We start from the raw sequence: 12009 nt of genomic DNA, 5'->3' as shown, positions 1-12009 counted from the left end.
ACACTTTTCATACTAACTACATATGGTGTGAGAGCTTGCCAGCCTAGTCACAGCTTGGTCCAATCCCTGATTTCACCTGATTAATCAAAGGTGCATAAGATCATAGTATTACAGATTTAGATCTAGAAGGTATTTTAAAGCACACTAAGTCTAACTCCATTATTTTCATATAAGGAAATTAAGGCAAAAAACTAATGATGTCTCATACAGCTAGTATGAGGTCTTACACAGCTAGTAATTATTGAAGTAACCTATAAAGGTCTCATACAGCTCATAATTATTTATGGTAGAATTTGAACTCAGGTCTTCCTCACTCCAAGTCCAACACCTTATCTATGCACTGCCTTGGAACCTCTTCCTTTCTTGTTCCAACAAAGAACTCTCATATCCAAAGACTTTAGTCTAAGACATCTATTTGGAAGTAGAGGCAAGAGGTAACACTGTCTCCTCATCAATTAAAATGCTTAAAAGACCAAAGCAAAGACTGAGAATTAAGGGATATAAGAAAATACTCTCAAAGTGAGGTCCCCTAAGGTAAAAAGATACAAAAGCTGGGTTATTAGAGCATGCCTCTCTAGAGAAAATAGAGATTAAACCACATTGGGGCAAGGGGTTCAAAAGAGCTGTTTCCCTCTAAGACAAGAACAGCAGCTGTGGATGTGCAGCTCTCCTGAATCCCTGAGTAAAAGTAAAACTGAGGACACATCTGTGTGTGTGTGTGTGTGTGTGTGTGTGTGTGTGTTGCTTTATTTCCATGCTAAAGAGATCAAAGTATTTTCCACTGAGGTACAGACTTCAGCGGTGGAAGCAAACAACCAATTATCTCATTCACTTTGCCAAACACAAAGCATTCTGCCTGTTTACTACAATGCTATAATCTGTGGCCAATCCAATGCAAGAGCTGAGGCTATTTTTTTCCCTCCTTGTTACGGAGATATAGATGCAAGCAGCATTTTGATATCCTCATGGGATTTCTTGGGTTGCTGCCAAACAAACCAAATTCTGATGTTCCCAGAGGAAATCCCAGGTGCAGGCACCGACCACAGAGATTAGCTTAGTGAGAATCATCCAAGATTAAACCTGTTCTGTGTTATTCTCCACCTGTGGTTCTGGGCCACAGGTTCAACAGAAGTCAGAATACAGTACAATTATAAAGTAAACCCAAGATTCTTGATTCCCCCCCTTCTTGGGCTTAGAGTGTGCCGATCTAATTAGGTATGGCATAAGCCACGGCACACTGATATGAGGACCCTGTGCATGGTTACTCTTCTCCTAGCAAGGGCATTAGCTCTGTAATATACAAGGTAACCCTTATAATCACCTGGCCAAAAAGAAAGAGAAGAAAACTGAGGAAGTTCTCATATCTTCAGCCCATCTGATGCATATTTTACTTATGTAGCATAGAATGGAACTGCCTACCTCTAACAAGTACATAGGGAGATTTCCCCAAGTGTAGCATTTTAATAGAGGATGAGGCTCCCATGTGTAAGGTTTAATAGGGACACCACATATAGTACTGAACAGGGTAGAGAGGTGCCCCTCATGTATCATCAGTAGTATAGAAAACCCCTTTCTCAAGCTTGTCTCAATTTATATTATTAATTCCTTTCCACTTACAGAATCCTATTTATGGGAACTTATGCTTTCTCAGGAGCACTATTTCAATGTGTTTCCACTGTGCTTGTGACTTCCAAATGGAGTCACTGTTTGCTTATCCTTCCCTCTGCTGCATCTCAGTCGAGCTGAAGTGGGAATGTTTCCATCTCTACAGAGATCAAAACCTTCTCCCAAATCTCTACATGCACTAAATTTCACATTAATCATACAAACATGGATTAGCAGCCACCAGATTTTCTTTTATATAAAGGGCAGGGGTCAGAGGTGTAGGGGGTGGGATGGGGTGTGTGTGTGAGTAAAACAATAACAAAGAGACAAAAGCAAGCCAGGAGGGGAGTAGTTTGTTTGAATAAGGAATAGCCAGCAACTTGCTCTACTGGCTGCTGAATCAGAATTCACTTCTTTGAATTTTTTCTTCTGGAGGGAAGAAAAGAGAAAGAACTGTGGAGGAGTTGGACAGCTAAGGGAGCTGTTTCATTCCCCTGAATGGAGGCTGGGGGAAGGCAGATGTTGCAGAGAGGTGCTTTCCTTCTCTCACCAACCATTGCTCTGTTCTCAGCAGTCTCTTTGGCACAATCCCTCTATCCAGAAATACTACTGGCAACAGCAACAACCTATCAAAATTCTGGAAGGAAAGAGTACCTTGAGACCAGCAGCCTGTTCATCCTTGACCACTTGCATGATTACAAGATGGGGAATGATCTCCCTTATTTTGGTTCCTCTCTCCTATAATTCTCCAAAAGTATAGTTATAGGAATTCAAGTTCAAAACATGTCACCAACTGGTAATATATGAGACAGCATTAAACAATGCTTGCTACACGTTCCTCCTTGGGGGCAGAAATTTTGTATTCCCTCGCAAAAAAAAATTCCAAGATACATTTGAAATCTGAAATCACATAGCACAAGCATCAAAATGAACATTAGAAGGGTGATTATCTTGGCATCTCAGGTAACCACTCTATGATACTATTGAAAATGAATGCACATTAACAATACACTCCATAGACATAGCACTATAAAAAACATCAGTTGGCAGGGTGAGTTAGTGACTAAATTTCATATAGGACATAACACATACTTGTCCTAAAAGGACAATAGTATATAAGCAAATTATCATAAACAGCAAAAAAAAACCCCCACAAAAACCCCCCAAAGCTACCTAGCAAGTTATAACACCATCAATTGGCCTACAGAGAACAAATTTGGGTATAATCAATAGAAAATAAAGAAATAGAAAGTGAGCAAAACAGCGCACAGCTAAAACACAAATGTTTCTATACTGCCAGCATACCAAAAATATATATGTAAATAAACATAAAATATTTATTATAACTCATCATAATGTGTAATTCAAGTATGTAGTAATATGTACATCAATAATCATATGCAATTACATGTAATGAACACTTTATATGGGTAAAATCTAGTATTGTCACCTGGCTATATGTACAACTACTTCTTCCAGTTCATCTATAACATCATAAATTAGACATCATAGCTTGAAAAAGCTAGTTCTTTTGTAACCTGTTGAGTTCTTTGCCCCATACCTATATAGATATAGATATATATATTTATGGATATATATGTGTATACACATATACATACATATATATGCACATACATACATGTATACAACACACACACACACACATATACATCTTCATCAATTACCTAAATCTGAATTTTTAGAAAGGCTGTGCTGGCTATCTGTGCTTTCACGCTGTGGAGATTGTCTTTATACTCCAGGAATCTTTATTGCTGAAGTTCTAAGCAAGAAAGGAGGTGGGTATAGGGGGTGTTCAGGGAAGACTAGTACTTCTGGTGTGAAGGCTGCCAGGCCCTTTTCAGGGCTGCTTTCCACCTTTGGCATCTACCTGTTCCACCCACCTCTCACCTGTGATTCCAAGAAGCTGTAGCACGTGCAGTGGCCACACCTCGGTAAACTGTTTTGGCAGACAGGGTTAAACCAGGTTGAGGGTAACCGAGGGGTCTCAAACACGTCAGTGAGCTAGGGTGGTGTCTATCCCAAAACATGTGAAGACTTCCCCTGGTGGAATGGGTAGATGAGCACAATCTGTTCCAACAGCAATGAAGGCAGCTGAAGCAGGCGCTATAGAACACTTAGAGCTTGGTTAGACAATGAAGACACCAAGGTCATCCCCTGCATCTTGAGCTATCACCGGTTATCTTGATTCTGTCCTGCCACTGGACTATGATGACTCTGGAGGAGAGAATGAGGCCAATGATTTCATGCAATGCTGCCTTGCTTAAATCTAATTTATGCACGAATCAAAAGACATCACCATCCAACCAAGCAAGAAAGGAGTTGGCTTTGGGTTCAGTCCTCTTGCCCTGTCTGAACTGGGTTTGCCCTTTGTTTGAAGCAAGGCTGTCAGGTAAAAATTAATATGCCATGTCTCCATTGGAATCTCACTTTCTGAGCCAGCATCTGCTTCAAACAGTCTTCGTAAAGGTTTGTTTTGCAGAGTTCACTGAGGTAAGCGGACATCACTTTTCTCCCTCTATTCATTAGAATCCAACTAACTCTCTTTTGGGCAATAAGTAGTTGTAGTGAAATATCCTGATAGTCATCTTATAGACAAGTTGCCCAGTTTCCCAACAACTTTGTATGGGTTAACTTTCCATCAGGTTGCTAACTTGTGTTAACACCAAGGTACCTTGCCAAATCTCAGTCTTTTTGTTGAATATCTTAACAATGCACTTGGGCATCTTCCCAACATTTGCTTTTGTCACAGCTATCTGAGCCAGTCATGACTAATTTGTAGGCTTATTATAGCTTTTCTTTTTCAGTTAAGAGATATGCTGGTTGTAAGTATTAGTATCACCTGCATCCTCTGAAATTAAAAAGCATGTGTCAATAGGTAGACATGACTCTCACCCAAACACAAGTAAGTACATTATAAAATATGTAGCCTCATTCCTGGTGTGTTTGTACATTTGTATTTGAAATGTGGCATACTGACTCCAGAGATTTTTGTTTTATATTTCTACATTTCTAACATGTCCAATGGGATGTAGCTGAAACGCTTAGGGTGTGGGTATCCCTATGGATGGTAAGATATGCTTTTTTTTTGGTGAGCCAATCAGGGTTAAGTGACTTGCCTAGGGTCACACAGCTAGTAAGTAGCATGTGTCTGAGGCTGGCTTTGAATTCAGGACCTCCTGACTCCAAGGCCGGTGGGTGCGCTTATCTACTGCGCTACCTAGCTGCCCCTGCTTCTAGACTTCTTAACAAATATTTCCCTGAGTAATCTGCTCTTAAAGACCTTGCCTTGGTCAGAATGGATCCTGACAAAGAATCCATACACTGAGAAATACTTCTCAAACTTCAGCAACCATGGAGGCTTTCTGGTTCCTGGTTGTGTATGTTTGTATATACCTGGTGAAATGGTCAGTCACTACTAAGAGTGACATGTTTTTACTATCTCGTTCCAGAGATAAAAAGTCAATGTAGTCAAGTTCCAAAGGTTTGCTGGTGCTTATATTTTCCAAATACGCAGCAAGATTTGGCAGTGTTTTTCTTTGCATACATTGATGTGGTAGGAGGCTACATCATTTGCCTCATCTCCAGATCTGAAGTTAGGAAGGAATGGCTGTAGCCTCCTATCACCAGGTATAAATGACAGACACAATCAAGACAAGGGGGTTATAATAATTGGTTTACTTAGCTTATAAGGATACAGTTGGCAAACCCAGAGTAAAGACACATGATGTAAATCAGACCCAATAGGTACACTTAGCAGTTTGACTGTCTGTGAAACTCTTGTCCCAGGTCCCGATCACAGCAGCTGGTATGAATTGCGGTTTCTTCAGAAGAGCAACAACCCCCTTTCCTTTTTCTTTTTTCTTTTTTAAGGCAGTTGGGGTTAAGTGACTTGCCCAGGGTCACACAGCTGGTAAGTGTCAAGTGTTTGGTCTGAGACCGGATTTGAACTCAGGTACTCCTAACTTCAGGGCCAGTGCTCTATCCACTGTACCACCTAGCTGCCCCTAACAATCCCCTTTCCTACAATTGCTTTTATCCCCAAATTCTGGATGCTCTGACAGCCTTGGGGTTGTTTGAGTAATTGTTCAAACAGGGCCTATTTTACAACCTTGTTTTTTCCTGACTCTTTCTTCCCCTCCTCTATTTTACAGCTGTGTTTACCTGTTACCACTTAGTTAAATTCTTACTATACTCAGTGACCTTAGGGCACTTATCTACATAGAGAAATCAGATCTCTGTGGAGGTTGCAGCAGGGCCCAGACAAAGCCTACCAGTATGTGGCACAAATTTCACACCTGTGCTGACACACTTCCGTAACATCTGTTACCATCTTGGGCCAGTAATACCTACTTCTTACTAGTTTCAAAGACTTCTTCTGACCTATATGAACAAAACCATCCTACAGTGCTTTCATGGCCATAGCTTTCATGGCTTTAGGTGGCCCGGACAGCTTGTTGGTACCATAAGCAGCATCAGACCCAGTCCAGTCCAGCACAACACTGCACAACTGTGACTTCTGCCATTGTCTCGAGAACAAGGCTCCTTCAAATGACTAGAACTTGAGTCTTTTTAGCATCACTTTCTTGTTTCTTGGCTTGTCTTATTTCCCCCAGCCCTTTATTCTATTTTCTTCTATTCTATCTATTCTCACTGCCAGTCCCCTATAGACAACTGAGGCAAAGGAGGTTGGTTCAATGAAATAGTGCTTACACAGTGTTGGCATGCTCTTTGATGGAAGCCCCAACCTCTCAGTTATACTTCCTCTTGATTGTAGCCCAGCTCTCTAGAGGTCATAGGTAGCCTCACTGTCACGTGACCTTTGGGGACAACACATATACATCTATATTCATTTTCTATGCCTCCAGTGTATGTTGCATGTATAGTCAGCTAATGTTGCTACCCATCTTTGACATGCAGAATCCAGACTGCCACTAGTCAAAATATGGATTTCTTTTAGTCCATAACTGGAATTTCACTCTACATACAAAATGTTTGATCTTTTTAGGGACATCTCACTTTAAAACCAAGATCTCCATTTTTGAAACTGGAGATATCCTCATATTGAGTTTCACTATCAGTGAGACCTCTGTTGGAGTATGCATCTCTGTTGACTATCACTTTCTTGGTAGAAGATAGATCCCAAGCCCTCTAGGCTGGCAACTGCTGTCATGACAAAAAGGCTCGCTTGTATCTATATAGGCCAATCTTGTTGACATTTACTTATCCTTTAATGGCTTTGAGATTTTTAGATAATTTTTCATTTTCCTGTCTTTCTTTCTATTCCTAGGTCTTTGCAATCATACATGAGTGAGTGAGGTCATTCAGCGGTTTACATGAATCATAACATAATTCTTAATATTTTCAATATTAAAAATTCTAAAAAAGTCCTTAAACTTCAAAGTTTCTATCAGTGTGGCAAATTCAGGAGAATTTCTCTCTTCTCTGGGTACCTAATCATACCTTGTTGAGACACTAAGTGACCCACGTATTTGACATAGTTTCTGAAAAAATGGCAATTGATTAATGTCTAGACTTTCATTCTCCTCTAGCTTAGCTAATACTTTCACCAGTCTCTTCTGGTTTAGCTAACCTTTTCACCAGACTCTAATGTCTTTCCAAAGGCAATGATTTCCTCTAGGTACAATAATGCTTCCTGGTATTTCTTAATTTCAACCACATAATAAGTCATTTGAATGTGGCAAGAACCCTAAAAATGCCTTGGAGCATATGCTTGAACTGGTAAAATTCCACTGGACACATGAAAACAGTCTTCTCTTTGTCTTCCTCAGAAACAGGTGTTTGATAGTATCTACTAGGTAAATCTAAGACTGAGAACCACTTGCTACCTAGCAGACAGTACAAGAGATCTTGAAACTTTGGCATAATGTGTGGGTCCACTTTAGTTCTATTGTAAAAGAAGATGGATCTATTTTTCTGGCTATGTCTAGATGGAGGTGTTTTTGTATCTGGCTTTTGTAGTTTCCATTCCCCTTGTCCATTGCCGCTCCATAGAGAATAACTTTGTCTACTGCTTCAGCTCTTACTTAATCCTTTGCCAGTATAGGCCTTCCAATTTGTATTTGCATTGTGACTTACTTGTTTGGTTCTGGCTATGTCTAGATGGAGGTGTTTTTGTATCTGGCTTTTGTAGTTTCCATTCCCCTTGTCCATTGCCGCTCCATAGAGAATAACTTTGTCTACTGCTTCAGCTCTTACTTAATCCTTTGCCAGTATAGGCCTTCCAATTTGTATTTGCATTGTGACTTACTTGTTTGGTTTCAAGGCTTATATTTTATTAACATGGGCTATGTTCCTGGTCTAGTCAAGGCTAAGTGATTCTTTGGAGAGGTGCTATGGTTCTCCATCTCTGTGAGTATTTGTCTCACCTCACCTAATGGTGGCAGCTGTACCCGGGATTGTAGACAAGTGATAGGCAGACACAGATTAGGGCTGTTTTCCAGAACTCCCTGTGTTTGTTGTAGTCTGATCTTATCTACTTATTCAGGTACTGCTGCCTTTCTTTGAATCGGTCTGTGTAACTGAGTACTGTATCCACTCTGGCTCCAAAGTCAGAAATATTTTCTCCTTTATGCTGAATAGAATTACAGTTGCCACGTTTTGCATACTTATTGTTGTGAGATTCCTGGCTCTGTGGCCTTTAGGCTCTGCATTAAGCCAAAAGGCTGTTCTTTTAAGACTATCCACTTTTTTGTTTTTAAGACTACTCCTCTTTTCTGACTCTGGTGCTTGCTAATTACTGCATCTGACCCGTGACAAAGCCAAGACTCTTAATGTTGTTCTCCAGGGGTGGAGGATCCAGACAGTTATTGTCTTGAGAAAACTCCTAACTTGGAGTCTTTCTGACATTAGAAGTGTGGCCTATAGGGAAAGTATCTCCTCAAAGTTAAGCATGGCTCTCAATTTCTTTGTGAGCAAGCCTTTTTTTTCCCTCATAAGAGTTTTTGCATTTTTAAGTAGCTCTACTTCCTCTTCAGAGGATAGCTTGCAGCTTAATTTCCAGGTACTATCTATCTCTTAATGTCAGTACATCAGGAACTTTTGAATGTTCAAATGGGTCTGGTAGTTCACAGAGCACTACCTGAGTGATCTCCCCAGGCTTGAATTCACTAAATATCACTTGGGAATTTTCCCTTTCCTTTACACTTCTTTTCAATGCTTTTATAAAAGCATCAGACTTTTAACTGGCGTCTGTTCCTAATGTCTGGTAATCTCTATGCATTTTGACCTTAATAGCACTCTGATGCTTTTCAATTTATCTTTTTAAGAGATCACTTCATGTTAAATGAAATATTCAACAAAACCAGTAATATTAACTTAAGCACTAAACTCATGAGGTGGAACCACAATAAACAAGGCTATATGCTATGAATACTGGGTAGGAAAACAGTAAATAAATATGCAATTGATACCAACATAATAGAAATAAATTCAAGGTCATGAGGAACAGAATTAATGTTGTTTTAACAAAATATAGTAAACAGTATGAAATGAGTCAAAACACTTGGGATAGTTAAACCTGATGTCTTATCAATATCAATTAATAGATTTAATAAAATACTTTATGTAGCAGTATTTTAATATTAGTGGCAGGTAGATTATGTTACAAAGATTTTTTGTATGAGTCTTGGGGACAACATTCAATTCAAATTTGACTATAAAACAGGATTTTCCTGGAATGAATAGCTATAAAAATTACAGTAGAAAACTAAAAATGTAATGAAATTTGTATCCAATAACTGAGAACAAAAGAAATTGGAAAATGCATTCAAATAGAACAGGAGTAATACCTCTTCATAGCTGAGAAAAGACGGAATAAAATTTCCAGTGTGGTGAAGCAGATATCCCATTGGAGGCAAAACAAATCAAACCCAAAAAATGAAACAAAATCAAACCAGTGTTTTAAAAGTCACATTGAAAAAAAACAAGAAATAGTACAAAATTGTTTAACATTAACTGACCAAGACATAAAAACACAAGAAAAGTGAATGAGACATTTTCTTCCAGTCAGTATCAACAAGACATGAACCAGAGATTAAGTCAAACTCAAAACTGTCACAGGCAAAACCAACTACAAGAGGAATAAATGATCTTTCTGGGGGAAAAAGAACAAAACCACAAACTCCAGTAATAGGGGGAAAAAAGATAAAATTTCATGATGTAAAGAATTTATAAGAAACAAGGAAATCCAATAAATACAGAGCTTTCTAAGAGAAGGGGCTCCCACGTATACAGTTTAATTGTATCACGTGGCTGAATGTAGGTATCTTCCATACTTAGGGTTTAGTGAGTGACTCCCATAGCAAATGAAGATAGCTCTTTCCTAGGCTAGGCTTCCATTTGCCTTCCATTGCCTAATGATCAACCATTACTAAACATACAGGTCAATTCAAGCTCATAATAATTCACCAACTGGTGAACTCTGGAATAGCACACTATTCTTCAAATGTTTCTGGTACTTCCTCCTCTCCTTGATCCTCAGAATTCACTAAAAACTTCTTTAATTTCTCATTCACTGAATGTTTTCCAAGCAAGCGTCAAAGAAGATAATGGGTTATACCTCACTGGAGGTGTTCAAGGAAAGCCTAGATGTCCACTTGTCGGATGTGCCGTACAGGGATTCTTGTTCAGGCACAGGAGTTGGATTGGACAGATACCTGGGTGAGCTGCATCCTGAGATTCAATGAGTCTGTGCACTCATTCCTCAGTGGAGCTGCTTCCTGGTAAAACTGTGAAGCTGGCAAGTATCATCGTCTTTTCCCTTCTGTCTTAGTTCCTCAAACATTATTCTAAAGTCCCTTCAAATAAATGCCTGGCTAGTGCCTCATGCTATTGTCAGCTGCTCAGGAGTCAAGCAGTTTTTGATGTTCCACATCTTTCTGCACTTCCTCTCCTTACCAAAATTTACTAGGCCTGAGTCCTAAGCCTTCAGAATCTTGCTTTCTAAATGGTAATTTTGATCAGGCAAACAAATCTGCATTCCTAGCATCCCCAGCCAAAATGCTTACTCTTCTGCACTGTGTATTTTTATACAGTCAAAAATCTTCAGCAGGATCTTAATGAATTGCTGGGAATCTTCAAGCACTACTGCATACCAACAAGGGGAGAGAACTATGGGGGGTTACCTCTGAGAGCAAGAGGATCTTTTAGCACTCCTTAGTCCTTTGGCACAGGCTTAATCTATCTATATGGACCTCTATCCCTACTATTTTATAGAATAATAGAATTTAGATTTGGAAGAGATCTTAGAAATCATTTAGTCTGATCTCTCTCACACAACATAAAACAGTTCCTTCTAAAGGATCCCTGATAGGGTTTCTAGTCTCTGCTTTACCATGTCCAGTCATGGAGAACTCATTACTTGCCAATGGAATCTGATCCACTCCTCGGAGAATGTTTTTTATTTTCTACTTCTCTAACTTTTTCCCTTTATATGATCAATTGCTCTTCTAAAAGTAGTATCTTATTAGGAACACTAAATCCATCCACTGAGTAGCAGGGAAAAGTCAAGGAATATGAACATAAGACTAGGGTATGAATTGTACCATGGTGTATTTTCCAGAGCTGAGTTTTTATATCTTATAATTGGGACAGGTCTGAGGAAATTAGGGGAATTAATATTCAGAAATTGGTTTTGGTATTAGAACCTAGATAATCAGAGGGTTCAAATTTGTTGGAAATAAATGAATCCAGAACAATGAACAACAACTCTGCATTTACATGGATCAACTTCAATATTTGGGTTATAATCTCACTTTTAAACTTGTGACTACACCCTAGATGTTAATTTGGAATATCAAATTTGGCTAGTGTCTATGTTTCACAAAAAAAGAGAAAAGGGCCCTAATGTTCCCAGGCAAGTATTCAGGCTGACAAAAACTTGAATATAGGAAAGATTTTATTTAACCAACCTAGAATAAAAGTGGGATGAATGTAGTATAGTCTGTGAGGCATAGCAGCCTTCCCAGGCCCACATTAGACTTTCCAAGTCTTGGAACATATCTCCAAGGTGAAGGAAACTTTTATGTTTCTGGACCAGGCTGAGTTTGAGGCAATTCCCCTTCCCATGCGATCCCTGTTTGAGAGGTCCTATTTATCCACAACCCTCCCCCATACCCCAAACAAAAGGGAGGGTTTCTGATCTATCAGGAATCCAGATCAAATTCTAGGCATCAGCTATTCCATTTTTGGGGTTTAGGAAATTCTTGGGATCAGGAAGATTATGTGAAGATGTTGCCACTACTTAAGGCTAATTAGAGATGACTAAGTTCTATTTCTATCCATTCTTCAAAAAACCTAGGAGAGTAAACTGGCTGTGACTATGGTCCTGCTGCAGGCTGAGCCTGATTCAGGGGCAGTCTGGTA

The sequence above is a fragment of the Phascolarctos cinereus genome, unplaced genomic scaffold (genome assembly GCF_003287225.1).
Source record: "Phascolarctos cinereus isolate Bilbo 61053 unplaced genomic scaffold, phaCin_HiC Scaffold_726;HRSCAF=1367, whole genome shotgun sequence".
NCBI classification, from domain to species: Eukaryota; Metazoa; Chordata; class Mammalia; order Diprotodontia; family Phascolarctidae; genus Phascolarctos; species Phascolarctos cinereus.
The sequence above is the reverse complement of the archived record's forward strand: the minus strand, read 5'-3'. Positions refer to the sequence as shown.